We start from the raw sequence: 14942 nt of genomic DNA on the forward strand, positions 1-14942 counted from the left end.
CCCCCTCTTCTGCCCCCCTCTTCCACTTTAAAGGACCCTTGAATTGGCATTAGTCCCATCTCGATAATCCAGAATGATGTCCCAATTTTAAGATCAGCTAGTGAGCAACTTAATTCTTTCTGCAACCTTAGTTCCTCCTTGCTGTGCAACATAGCAGAGTCAGAGGGTCTGGGGATTCAGACGTGGACATTTTGGGAAGGCCGTTATCCTGCCTACCACAGAAGGTATGAAAATTTTGGTCTCGCTCCTAAGCAAAGGATGATCCTTCCAACCTATAGGTGGGGCTTCAAGCGAAGGCTGGTGACTGTGACCTCAGGCTGCAGATAAGGAACAAGACTTCTCAGCACATTCAGAGTCACTTCACAACCACCACAGTCCTGGTGGTTAGGAATCACCATTGCTCTTCCATTGTTTGAAATCCAAATACTCAGGTGGCCTGACCAGAGCCCAGTGGGTATTGGATCCTCAGACCCTAGGCTGAGTCTACTTGAAACAATCAGGAGAGGAAAAGGCCAGAACTCGAGTTCTTAGGCTGTCTGAGAGTCAAAGTTGGAGAACCAAAGTTCAAGCACAAAGTCTATGCAGCAAAAGTGGGGCTGATGTTGCGAGACCAAGCCAATGGCAGAAGCCAAGTATACCTGGGATGGAACTAGAATTTAGCATCCAAAAATTGACCCCATTGAGCGAAAGCCCCTACTGCGGGCCTATCTGCCAGTGGCTCTGGTGATATTTCGGCAAGTCTGCCTGGCTTAAAGGTACCATTTTGTCTGACGTCATTTTTCTCAAAGGAAAAATTAGAACTATACCATTATTTTGATTTATTTTTGTTTTCTCCCACAAATTGAAGAATCTCAATAGTAGTTGGAAGATAAAACGTTGGCCCTGTGCCTCCTACTAATCCTAATGTGGGAATAGCATTTGGAGCTCCTGGCTGGGGTGTCCTCCCCCAGCATCTTTGCAGGTTACTTACTTGTAGTGCGCACAAGCCAAAGGCAAATGAGATGGGAACCCAGCGTCTTAATGCACGCCACTCACACATTTCCAAAGAATTTGTATCGCACTGATCTCCTTCCGTCCAGATACCATCAAGCATTTTCTTTCATGTAAAAATGGAATTAAATTGGTGGAGGAAACAACAGTATTAGAACAATGCACAAATCCTCTAGTTTATTCTGTGGGGGCTCAGAGAAAAGAGCTTTGGTGTCCAACCTTCTGACTAATGTGCTTCCTAGATTTGAATGAGTAAAGGAGAAAAAAAAACACCTACAGCTACCTCCATACTATACTGTGGACGGTGGGAAGGATTGTATGAGATAGAGATAAAGGAAGTGATGCGCCTCAGCTAATTCTATTTTTCCCAATAAAGGATCAAGAAAACAAATCTTTACTGTAAGCTATTACTGACTGCCAGAATCCTAAAATTCTTAGGACTTATGAGGCAAGAACCACAAGTTACTAACAGGCTAAAAGAAACCAGGTCAGGGTGGAAGCATCTTGAGACTCAATCACAAACACTAGTCTCCCTTCCCATATGCACGAATGTGTCTGGTTGGTATGAAAACAAATTCTCTCAGTTTGGCTGCAAGCTAAGCTCAGAGAAGAAACATTTCCTTCTGCCCTGGCCTCTGCTTCATCCCAGTGCTTGTGTTTCCCTCAGGGCCAGAGCCCTGGAGCCAACCTCAGGGGCAAGACTTCTCTTCAACCCGCATGAAGGAAGCAGTGTTGAAAGCAAAGTATTTGATTTCGAGAGAGGAAGGCCTGTTCTCAAGGCCTAAACATTTAGCTGTAAACTGTGTAAACCATGTTGTGGAATTCTGGCTGTGGTATGTGTCAAGTTAAGAAAACGGCATGCCATCTCGCCACTCTGTGTAACACAGAGGTACAGAGAGGCCAAGATAGATAAACACATACATCAGTTGTTAGTTGTGATATTAAAATAAGGGAGCTGCTGGGAGACCTTCTCCGCTGCTGAAAAATTAGAGCTACCACTGTATAAAAGCCATGTCCATGGTGGCTTGATAGCATCATCGGTTAAGCAGTGGTGATAAAAATTTGTTGCTGGAATGTGTAAAGATAAGGGAATCTGTTGTTTTTCCATGAGACGAGTTTCTGAAAATGTGTAAAGTAGATTTTTGTAAATGAAATCATGAGGCATACTGCTATTTTAAAAAACTTTTCTATAACACTTATCACCTTCTACTATGTATATAACTTACTTATTTGTTGCATTTATTGCTTATTGAAGTCGATCTTTGCATATGGTGGCTGCTGCGGCTGCTGCTGTGTCTGCCTGGACCCAGGACCCAGCTCAAACCTCAGCCCCAGAGCTTCCTGCTCCACCTCTGCAGCTCTTTCCTCCCTACCGCTCCACCCTGCAGGCCTAGGGTGCTAAACCTAACACTTTATTATCCTAAAGGTGTTACAGGGCTATTTAGTTCCCAGACAGGGAAAAGGTTTTCTCTTTTATTAATCCGACCTCCCAACCGTGATCCCTGGTTGGTGTGATGTTGCCCACACAGACATGCCCTGATTTACTATTTAAACCTTAAAACTTCTCAACAACTAATACTTATTGAGCACCTACTATGCGCTACACATTGTCCTGGGTTCTTGGAACACAAACATAGAGAAAACAGACAAGTACTCCTGAATTAATTCAACTCACATTTCTTAAGTGGCCCTTGAAATCGATCCTGTATGCAATGCCTCTCCATAAATTTTCCCTATACCTCCAACTCTATACTGAGAATGAATCCCACATTGAAATCTCAACCTGATACCAATTTCAGATGTTCGCCTTTAAGATGCGCAGGCAATAGGCCTTTAATACTCCAGATCTCCAAGGTTTTTATTAAAGTATCTTACTTCACACTTACTTAGGACCCTGGAAAAAGGACTGAGTGCAAATATCAAAGGTTGCACAAATCCCATTGTCATTTCAAGGAGACTCCTCACACTCTCAAAGTAATGAAAAAGCCAAATTGAGTTATTATAGAATTCTGGAATAAATTTCCTAATCCTTTCAGAAATCTCTGTCAATCTGCATCCATCTGAACTATACTGGTCCCACGATCCACCCATGTGGAGACTCTTGCCCAGGCAAACCATTGGAGGTTTTTAGTTAGAGTGTAATTTATGTGCCAAGTCATAATAACTATCTTGAAAATATTAGAAAAAGTCAATATAATGAAAAGCTTTCCCTTGTCTCATTCTTGAAATTCTTCTCTAGCTTAACCCAATTGCCTAAGTCACTTAGAGGCCTTTAAACAAAATGAAATCCTAATGATGTCTCTGCCATGAATAATTAATTGCTCATGTACAATCTTCTCAACAAAATCCATTCTCATTAGATTAGAGGTTTCCTCAAAATACGTGAGTTCATCATGGACATTTTTACCTCCTTTTTCTATCTGTGTGTGTGTATCCGTGTGTGTGTATTTTGTATCTTTCTTTGTTTCTGTGTCTGTGATATAAGATTCCATCACCCTGGCAGCCTTCCAAAGAGAAACAGTTGCAAGGAAATTAAAGACCTTTGCGAAGTGGTAAAAAGTCATACTGCTTTAAACGTGGTGGCTTAACGGAGAGAGTAAGCAACAGATAGTGAAGGACTTAGCATGGTAAGGAAGGGTGGTTTGGCCTTTCAGTGGGAAAAGAGAAGAGTAAGGAAGGTATCTTTGGCCACCTTCTTAGAAAGTGACATTTTCATCCGAGTCTTCTGCCTTCATGAAAAAGCCTTGATAACTGGAAAGCCTTCTGAACAAAGGAGCATTATAACAACATAGCATCTTGTAATTTCTTTTCAGATGACGAAATGCAAGGTCATAGACACAATGAGAGAAACTTGAGAGGTCATCTCTCGCTCATTTGACAGATAGTTCAACACTGCTATTTGTTACAGTTCTATCTGCTGGACGGTGATGAACTTTGTCCCTATTCCCTTCACAACCCTGCCTTTTCATTCTTCCCTCCTCCATCCTCACACACAAATGTGTCCAAGTCTTCCAACTGTATCACTGAATGGAATCAGATTTATTAAATCTGTGTTTGAATTTTTAAAATTAATCTAGAAGAAAAGGATCTCATCAATGATTTCAAACACGTTTTCTATTTCCCTCCTAAACATAAGGTATATATATTGGATTATGGCTAAACTATTGTTTTTCACTTAGGCGTAGGATGGACTTAGCAGAAGCTAGGCACGGAGCTTTTTGTTTCACAATTTTTTTTACATGGTTACACTTATCCAATAGACAAAATTTTGTATTCTGATCTTTCTCATCTAGCCTATCAGATGCATTTTTGGTGGTTACAACATAGTCTTTACAACTATCATTTAGAAAAGCTGTCTGACATTCCATTGCATGGACGCACTCTACTTTAACAAACCATGCTCTTTTCCCTCCATTTTTTACTACTATTAATAATACTGCAATGAGCATCTTTCTGCATAAAACTTTTCCAACATTTAGGATTATTTCCAGAAGTCCACTTCTTAGAAGTGGAACTATTGAATCAAAGGATAATATTTAGGTTGTTAAGACATATGGTGAAAAAATTTCTCAAAACACTCCTCCAATTTATATTCCTACATAACCTGTTCAATTAACAAGATCAATTAACCTTCAATTTAACGTGGTCATAATGTACAAAAGAGGGTGACTTCAAATGTTTATCATGGAATGTACTGTACATACAGAAAAGTATACAAAATATATGCAGTTTAAATAATAATAATAAAGTTAACACCCACGTACCCATCACCCAGTTTAAAAAATAAAATATTATGAATACCCTAGATGCCCTCTTAGCATATTGTAGCAGCCACAGGCAGACCTCATGGTCTCATTAGCTTAAAATACACACACACACACACACACACACACACACACACATCTCATTCATATCACAGTCCATGCAGGCTAAGAAACTCTCCTTGACACCTCCAACAGTAATTTAAGACTTAAGATTGCTTCCATCTTATAATTCTACCATCTTGGAGTTTTCTTGCTTCTAGTCAAGTGTGACAAATAGGCGAGAGGGCATGGAGAACTCATATCTGCTTTTAACTGCCTTTCCCAAGTGACACATCTCTGCTCCCTTTGGTGAGAACGGGCATATGGCCTCAACTTTACTATACAGGAGGGTGGCAGATGTGTCCTTCCTTTATACCCAAACAGTGCTGCCCATTGGACATGGCCTGTGCCACAGTCCCCTTCCCCAAGAGATAACCCCTTCCTGACTTTTGTGTTAATCACGCCCTTGCTTTTCTTTATAGTTAAAAAAAAATTGACTAGGAAGCACAAACCTAACTGCATGAGAAAAGGATAATATTGACACTATTAAATAAAGGCTCCTGAGAAAAGATAAGAACAAAGTGTGTGAGTCACGGTCTGGCTTCAGCTTTCCTGAGAACTTGCAAGAGCCATTTGTGGGGATGTCAATGGGCAAGGTCATGAGCGAGTCTTGGAAATCATAAGGATCAACAAGTTTGGTGCCTTTGACAGAACTATAATTTGGACCAGGTACTAGATGTCCGTCAGAAATAGCTTCAGAGGGGCTGGCCCCGTGGCCGAGTGGTTAAGTTCGCGCGCTCTGCTGCAGGCGGCCCAGTGTTTCGTTAGTTCGAATCCTGGGCGCGGACATGGCACTGCTCATCAGACCACGCTGAGGCAGCGTCCCACATGCCACAACTAGAAGAACCCACAACGAAGAATACACAACTATGTACCGGGGGGCTTTGGGGAGAAAAAGGAAAAAATAAAATCTTTAAAAAAAAAAAAAAAAGAAATAGCTTCAGAGGGGGGAGGCAGCTCTATAGTTTTCCTTCTGAATTCACAGCAATCTTCTGTCTTTAGGAGTAGCTTAAAGCTAATGCAAGCATCGAGGTGAAGAGAGAGTGCAGGAACTTTAATGGTACGTAGTCAACGCAAGCCAAGTGCTGAGAAGAATCTGGGCCAGTCTCGCCCAGACATTTAGTCCCAAGGGCATAAGGATGGCACTAAGTCAGCAAAGATCTTGGAATTCACAGTTCTCAACAAACAGTGGCAGCCTTCTATGTCTGCAGATGGCTGCCATCCTGGGGTCTTCCTTCATCATCACCCTGGGATTCCCTTCACCTCTCTCTGCTATTGAATCTCCTTATCCCATGGCTCCTTACCTTTCTTTCTTTCTTTTTTGGTTTACTCTTTATATTTTATTATTCCTTGAATGTAGTAAGTATAGTTATTTTAAAGTCTGTAACTCTTAACTCCAATGTCTGGAGTCCTGAGAGTCTTTTCTATTGTCTGTTTTTTCTGCCAGAAACACATCCTTCAGTAGCTTCTTAAGAAAGAATACACGAGGGCAGGCCCCATGGCCAAGTAGTTAAGTTCGCGCACACTCCGCTTTGGCAGCCCAGGGTTTTGCCAGTTTGGATCCTGGGCGCAGACCCAGCACTGCTCATCCAGCCATGCTGAGGTGGCATCCCATATAGCACAACCAGAAGGACCGGCAGCTAGAACATACAACTATGTACTGGGGCACTTCACTTTGGGGAGAAGAAGAAAATAAACAGAAAGAATACATGAGAAGTCAACTATTTAAGAAAATCCATATGCATTTTTGAAAATACAACATAGTCTTTACAACCACCTTATAGGAAGGCCGTATGACATTCCCTCAAGTGACTACACCCTCGTTTACCAAACCATGTCCTTTTTTGGACATTTATATTGTTTTCGATTTTTCACTACTATTAAATGTGAGGCAATGGCATCTTTCTGCATGTGGATGCCCAGTGTGGACCAGGTGCCCTGGGGGCACTGTAGGAAAAGAACCAGACACAGTCTAGCTGGTACAAAACAAGGAGGGGGCAGCAGAGGGAAGCAAGGTGTACATATGTGCTTAGCAGAGAAACAAGTGATCGTTTCCCTAAGAGTCTGGGGTACTGCAAAACCTAACCTTCTCTGAGGTCTTTATTCTAAGTTAATTACAAAGGCAGTTTTGTACTTTAATACATAAATATTATTATTAAATAATAACCTCTTAAATTACTTACCAGGGATCTCATCGGCGGCACCAGTTTCACTTACCGCTTCTCCATGAGCACCTCCGCATCCACATCCTGCACAGCCCACCTCTCAAATCCCAGTCTTGCATCCGAACCTGTCTGCTGGACGCCTGCACCCGGAAGTCTGTCTTCTGCTCCTCCTCCCATAGCCCTCAAATTCAGCATATCCAAACCCAAGCTTGTCGTTCCCACTCCACCTCAAAACTGCTCTTAACCCTCATCCCAGCCTGGAGGCAGGGGATAACATCCCCATCATAAATCTTCCAGGTACCAGCTGATTTAATGAGGTGATGACTTTTATTCACTGGAGCTTACTCACAAGGAAATCAGTAAAGATGACTGAAGTGCCACACTCCCAAGGGTTGCCCTTCACTGCCCTCTGAGAGGAGCATGGGGTACCCACAGCCATTCGAGACTGACTCAGAGCACCCAGAGGGTCCAGGACACCCAGTAGTGACTTCTGACTGTTTAATTCTGGAAGGGGAAGGGAGAATGGAGGGAACTCAGCATGATGGTAAGTAAAAGAGATTCAAACTGGGTTCTCTCTGAATGCAACTTCGTAAAAGGAGTGGGCCACAAGGAGCCCGGTGGTTTATTCCGATTACTTCACGTAACTTAATTGAGCCTCAGTTTTCTCAGTTGGCCTGACAACTGTCAGAGCCTCAAAGACGTTGTATCAATTGTAATTTTTACATTTAATAAATATTTCTAGAATATTAGCTGTAGGGTCAGTACTAAGGACATCACGATAACTGGGCGTGGTCCCTTCGGGTTGCCTGTGGTGTGCCTGAAGGAGACAAGGAAAGAGGCCATTACAATGTAGTGCAATAAGTGTTGCAGAGACATGCACAAAATGAGACCACGATTATGTAGTGCTTAGCAAACTCGAGAGTGCTGGGCAAATATTGGTTTTATTATGACCAAAGTACTGGGCGCTCCTGATCCTCTTCAGATCTCTTGAACTACCATTGCTCCGGCTTTCTTGCTGCTCCTCCACCAAGCCCAATAAATAGGCGAAGCAGAAGGAGGGCCTACCGTGCCCAGAGCCCCTTCTAAATAAGATTCATGCTGGAGCCTCTGCTGAAGCGACAGGACAAAGTGAACCCTGAGACTGATCCTCCCTCACTCCCAGGCCACAGGTGATGGAACCAGGTTGGCACTAACCCCTGGCAGCCAATTCATATGCTGGCTTGTGACATGCTGTGTCACAATTGTCTGGCAAGAAACTTTGTGTTGAGCCAGTTATGTACCTTCTCTCGGGAATTTGGAATGGGAAACAAGGTAAGAATCTAGCAGTCATCAACAGGAGGTGAAACTGAAAGGATGTGTAGAACCAAGCCATGAAGCAGAATCAGAAAGAAAAGAGTCACGGCAGGCAGAGGTTATCAGGAAGCAGAAACAAAAAGAAACAGAACCTATGAGAACAGAAACAATATACTGAGTAGAGGACCGAGTAGAGGGAAAGACTAAGCAAGTGTGTAGTGAGAGGAAAGTAGAACAGATGCACAGAAAGAAGTGACGTCATAGCCTTAGCTCCATGAGGTCAGTGACAGAGAGAGTGGCTGGTCCCAAGAATGACTCTCCAATGCTCCCACCCCTTCCTGTCTTACCTATTTTATCCTTTCCTACAAAAAAATAAAACCCTAAAAGAATAAAACTGAAGAGGATATCTTTAAGCACACAAAAATCGTATTCATTCTAGGTGAACAGTGTATTTGTTGGGTGAATTCTCATATTCCTTCTTTCATCATTTTTTAAATTATTGCCTTCTACATGCAAGATCTAGAAGATGCAATTAATATTCCTGGTATCAATTAGTACTTGACTGTTTGCTATCACGCCATCAGCAAGCTTCCCTCATGAGAAAATCCTGACTGCAGTCGAGGAAACAAATATCGCCCAAGAGTTCCTGGGAGAAATGGCTGATTCTAGGCAGGGGGGTAGAAAATACACGAGATGGACCCGGAGCACCTTGTTACGCCAGGAGGTAAGGGAATGTTCAGGAGAAAAATCTCAACAATGGAAGTGTGTCAAAGGGACACAGCAGCCAACAGAAAGCCCTCCCACGGGTCAAGGCTAGAGCAAGTTGAGCAACAAAATGAAGTAGTGTTGGATTAAAACCCAAAGTGTAAAATAAATAAATATCCTTGAATCCGTACTGAAATAAATAAATGTTTGAAAAAATAAATAAATGGGAGAGAAGAGACAAATCTCCCATGCAGAAGAATGCTACATAATTTATGTAGATATGCGTCCTTGAAGTGATAGAGAATTCCCTCCACCTCAAGTGTGGGCTGCACACAGTGACTTCCCTCCAAAGAGCACAGTATAGGAAAGTGAGGAGACAAGAGTAATTTCGCAGAGGAGAAATCTGGCAAATACTACCTCAGCCAGGTGATCGAGGTCAACAGCAAGAGTGGTGAGCCATGTTGACAGCACGTACTCTTGATATGATGTGAGGAAAACGGCACTTTACTTCTGTGCTCTTCCCCAGTCTAATCATGAGAAAAACATCACACAAATCTCAAATAAGGGACATCCCACAAAATACCTGACCAGTACTCCTCAAAACTGTCAAGCCATCGGGGCCAGCCCAGTGGCGTGGCAGTTAAGTTCTCACACTCCACTTCAGCAGCCCAGGGTTTACGGGTTTCAATGCCGGCGCGGACCTATGCACTGCTTACCAAGCCATGCTGTGGCAGGCATTCCACGTATAAAGTAGAGGAAGATGGGCGTGGATGTTAGCTCTGGGCCATCTTCCTCAAAAAAACAAAGAAAACCTGTTAAGTCATTAAAAAAAAGTCTAAGAAACTGTCACAGCCTAGAGTCATTTAAGTAGACGTGACAACTAAATTTAAATTTAATGTGATATCCTGGAGGAGATTCTGGAACAGAAAAAGGAAATTAGGTAAAGACTAAGGAAATCTGAATAAAGTATGGAATATAGTTACTAAAAATATATCAATACTGGTTATGAATTGCAAGAAATGTACCATATTAACGTAAGCCAATAATAAGGAAAACTGGGTGCAAGGTATATGGGAACTCTCTACTATCATTGCAATTTTTTCTGTAAATCTACAACTGTCTAAAATTAAAAGCTCATTTTTTAGAATGTTAAAGAAAAAGGTCAAAGGAAACATTAAGCAATTGAGGCCATTTTTATACATATGTTTTAGCCAGTCATGATTAAATCCCTGTAATAAAAGATGAGAACTGAAGAAAAATACCTCCCATGAGAATTGCTAAGTAAAGCATAAGGTATAGGAGCTATCTCATTATCAAATTCTGTGGTCTTAACAGTGGATTTTCTGCTAATTTGGCCTAAAGTAGAGGCTGTCAAAAATTTAAATGGTCCTTGCCTGAAAACTAATGGTCTCATTCAACCACCTGGAGGCAACCCTGGGCACAGAAAGAGAATGAGATAATGATGCTTAGCTCCTTCAGGCCCCACCCCCTTCTCTGGCACCGCCCACAGCACCCTGGAGTCACCTGGACAAGTGGTTATTCTTATTCTCTATATTTTTCTGTATGTTGAAATATTCCATAATAATGTTAAGGTAATGTTTTTATAAAATTTTTTCCTATTGAACTTTCAATTTTGAAATAATTTCAGACCACAAAAGTCTTGCAAAAATAGTACAAAGAAATCTTGTACACTCTTCACCCAGCTTCCCCAGACGTTAACATTTCACACAGCCTTAGGACAATGATCAAAACCAAGAAATTAACTTTGAAGCAATGCTATTAACTGATCTACAGACTATATTCAAATGCCACCAATTGTCCCACTAATGTCCTTTTTCTGGTCCAGGACCCCACGCTGCATTTAGTTGCCGTGTCTCCAATCTGGGCAGTTCCTCGGTACCCTTTCACGCCCTTAACACTTTCGAAGAGTCAAACAGTTAAACCCATCGAGTTTATGACAATCTCCCCAAACAGTTTTATTAAAGGCTGTTCTTTAGGTAGTTGCCAGCGTGTCAGAAAAGCCTTGATATGAGTTCTAATCGCAGACGATTCTGTAACCTCAAGCAAGTCCCCAGAGGGGGCAGGAGGAGGCTAGGAATGTGGCTGAGCAGGGCAGGACTGCAGCCCACCAGGATTACTGAGTTTTAAAATCGGAGGTCTCCTGAGCATCTACCGCAGTGCCGAGCTCCTAGATACCCAGAAACCTCGCTTCACTCACAGGGACTTCTGAGGTAGGGGAGCCCCGTTGTGGGTATATGTGTGCCCAAGAGTACTCTGCAGGGCTTGGTGGAGCCGGGAGTTCAACCCGAGACTGAGAGAAGCGCAGGCGGTCAGAACTGCACATCCTGGAGCTGACGGGGGCCACAGTCTCCAGCTTTCCCAGAGTTTAGAATCAAGGACCAGAATGTCAGGGCCAAAAGAGGGGTCCCTCTCTTCTCTGCCTTCTCACCTACCGTGAAGTAGAATCCTGCCCTCCAGGGCACCCAAGCGCTGAAGGAAACTTCCTCTGAGGCGCGCAGCGATAAAGATACATGGGGTTACACCACCACCTAGTGCTAAAAATAATAAGTGCAACGATACTATCCCTGCCTCTCCTGTCACAGCTACTGGGGGGTTAACTAATAATTTAGCAGAGGTCAACAATCTTGAAGGAGCAACATGCCAAGACTTAATTAGCTTACTCTAATTTCGTAGCATGACAAGCCAATGTGGTTTATGCGGAAGAGGCCCTGGAGTGGGACCAGGAGAGAATCCCTTCTCTATTCTTATTCAGTGTGACTTGTTCACTCTCTGAATGTCCCTGAAGCTTATTTTCCTCATCTTTAGAATGGAGCTAATAATAGCCACATTTAAGTTTGTTATGACATCCCTAGATGAGTACTGGGTCCGTAGCAGACCCCCAATAAACATGTATTCCTGCTCATGCTCCTCTCTAACCCCTTGTGCACAGAGAATTTCCATGACAACCTAGCGTCATCGAAGTGGAAGAGACAGTTCATGAGAGGTATGATCATATGTATCCAAAAAGTCAGACAAACTGTAAAATCCAGATGCTGCATTGCATAGTGTTCAGAGCAGGGACCTTGGCAAGGGACTGCCTTTTTTTGAATCCTGCTCTGCCAGGTGCTGGTTTTTCCATGTGTGAAATAGAGAAGGTAATAAAGATACCTATCTCCTAGGGTTGTTGTGAGGATTAAATGAATTAACACCTTCAAAGCACTTAGAATGGTAAGCATTTGTAAATGCGATCTATTATTAATAACATTTCTTAATGATGCTGACCCAAAAAAGGGGGGGGGCATCCAGAACCAGCATTTATTTATAAAAAGAAAGCATTACGTTCTATTTCTTGTCCTTTTGAATGCTACTATTCCATCCCTTGTGTCTTCCCCTAAACACCCACACACATGCACACACACTTTATCCTCCAGTACTTACTTCACGTCTGGTGCCTCTTGACAGAATTAGCTTCCTGGGCCATCATCAAGGTGAGGCAGGGCCGGGGCAGTGTGTCTGAGCTGCTTTACGAACCTCCAAGTTGACTGCATAATCCTGGTAAAATGAAGCTTTCCTCACTGTGAAATATCCCTCCAACTCTAGTAATGCTTCTTACCTTAAAGTCTGCTTTGGATACGAAATACACCAGCTTCCTGTTGGTTAATGCTTGCATGAGAAGCGTTTTTTCATCCTTTTACTTTCAATCTTTCCATATCCTTACATTTAAGGTCTGTTGTTTTTAAGTCTCATAGAATAAGGTTTTGTTCTTTATTCAGGCTGACACTGTAGTATTTAGTCCATTTATGCTTGATGTGGATATTGATCCATGTAGGTTTAAACCTCCCTTCTGACTGTTTGTTTTCTATTTGTTCCCATCTGTTCTAACCTCCTTTTTTCTACTTTCTTGCCTTCTTTTGGATTTTTTTTCAGTTTCACATTCCCGTTCTATTATCTTGTTAGTTTTACATTCTTTTATTATTCTCTTAGAAAATATCATAGAAATTGAAAGCTGCACACTGCTTTAATTTCTAATATATTAAACTGATAAGAACAGATACTACACTTGATCCTAGCCAAAAGGCTGCAATTTCTAAAATAAATTAGTGCCTTCACCATTTCCATTTCCAAGACAGTTCGAGAAGCTCAGAACACTCAATTCTATTTGCCTCCCATTAGATTTATATGCTATTTTTGTCAAGTATTTTAGTTCTTTATATACGTAAGACCATAATGCATAAAATTATTGTTTTATGGCAATATTCCTTTAGATTTATACACATATTTACTCTTTCCGTTTTTTTCAATTCCTTTCTGTACCTCCAAGCCGTGATCTGTAATCATTTCCATTCCGCTCAGACACCTGTTACTATTTTCCTTTGGTACTTTTGGTACTTTCCAATGGTGACAAATTCTGTTTTCATTTGCCTGAAAATGTCTTTTGAAGGATATTTTTGCTGCTTGCGTTCTTCTAGGTGGGCTGCTATTTTCTTTAAGCTCTTTGGAAATATCACCTAACAGGTGTACTTATTTTTGCTCTTTCAGAAGTGACCTATATTTTCCTCTGGCTACTTTTAAAATTTGTCTATGTTTTTTCAGGAGTCTTACTATGAAGTAATTAGGCATGATTTCCTTTGTATTTACCCTGTTTGGAGGTCAGTAGCATTTCTTACATCTGTGGCTCAGTGTGCTCCATCAATTTTGGAAAATTCTTAGCCATTATCTCTTCAACTATTGTGCCTGCCCTTTGCTCCCGGCATCAGTCTGGATATTTTCCGACCTTTCAGTTCACTAATCCTCTCTTAAACTTTCTTAATTTCAGCTATATTATTCTTCAATTCTGGAATTTCCTTTTATATGTAGGTTCCAGTTCTCTGCTGAAATTTCTCCATCTTGTCATTTAATTCCCTTAACATTTTAATCATAGTTATTGAAAGGTCTCTGTCAGATAATGCTAAATATCTGAATTTTCTGAGGGTCTGTCTATTTTTCTTCACTTTTTCATTTTTAGTCAAATCTTACGTTTTTTGTATTCCTAGTTATTTTTTATTAACAGACTTTGAAAAATTATAGAGAGAATTTGAGAAATTGTGTGATGCTATCTTCCCTCAAAGGGGATTTATTTTCGCCCCTCGCTGTCCTCTAGGTTTGGGGCAAACTGCCTCATTCATTTAGGTACTGAGATCATCTGAGGCTGGGCTTCAGCCCTTGTGAGGACAGGCACATTTCCAGTTCACCTGTATTCCAGGGGTGGCCCTTTGGGGTCCCAGTAGAAAGCCTGGTGTGTTTAAAGGCCACTTCTATTTGGTGCATCCTAAACTCTAATTTTTGTTTCCTATGAGTCTTCTAAAAATTCTGCTCAGCTTCTTGCCCTTGAATTGACAAGTGTTTGAGGGGAAAAAGTGGCACCAAATCTAGGCCTCATCTATCCGGAATATTGGCCCTTGCTTTCTTGATAGCTCTCTGATGCCTTAATAGATACATATATTCTGACTCTTCTAGCTTTCTGGGCAGAGGGGTTGGTGCAAAACAAGCTCATCACCCATTACTGGAAGCTGAACTCTCCATATGCTTTATTTGAATAATTAATTTAAAAGAGTTCAAGTTCTAAAGTAAAATAGACTTGAGTTCAAATCTCGTTTCTGTCACTTACTAGTATGTGACTTTAGGTGAGCTATTTAACCTCTCTGAGTCTTAGTGTCCTCATCTGGGAAATGGCAGTAACAGTAATACCTACCTTGAGTTGTCTTAAGGACTTATTTTTAAATGCAGCTATGGCACTTAGCACAGAGCCAGGAATATAGCAAATATTCAAATGTTTGTAATAACAATTTTTAAAGCATTATAGTAATTTTTATTATTAATTAACACTAACAGCAGCCACTCCCCTATGCCCCCTCTGTGAAGGTCACTGGTAAAGACCCTATACAGA

At 41.6% G+C, this 14942-nt stretch overlaps 1 pseudogene; it reads right to left on the reverse strand.

Moving 5' to 3' along the window:
- Positions 1 to 12968: 12968 nt before the first annotated feature.
- LOC139083172 (U2 spliceosomal RNA) lies at positions 12969 to 13103 on the reverse strand (annotated as a pseudogene).
- Positions 13104 to 14942: the final 1839 nt, after the last annotated feature.

The sequence above is a fragment of the Equus przewalskii genome, chromosome 4 (assembly GCF_037783145.1).
Source record: "Equus przewalskii isolate Varuska chromosome 4, EquPr2, whole genome shotgun sequence".
Lineage (NCBI taxonomy): Eukaryota > Metazoa > Chordata > Mammalia > Perissodactyla > Equidae > Equus > Equus przewalskii.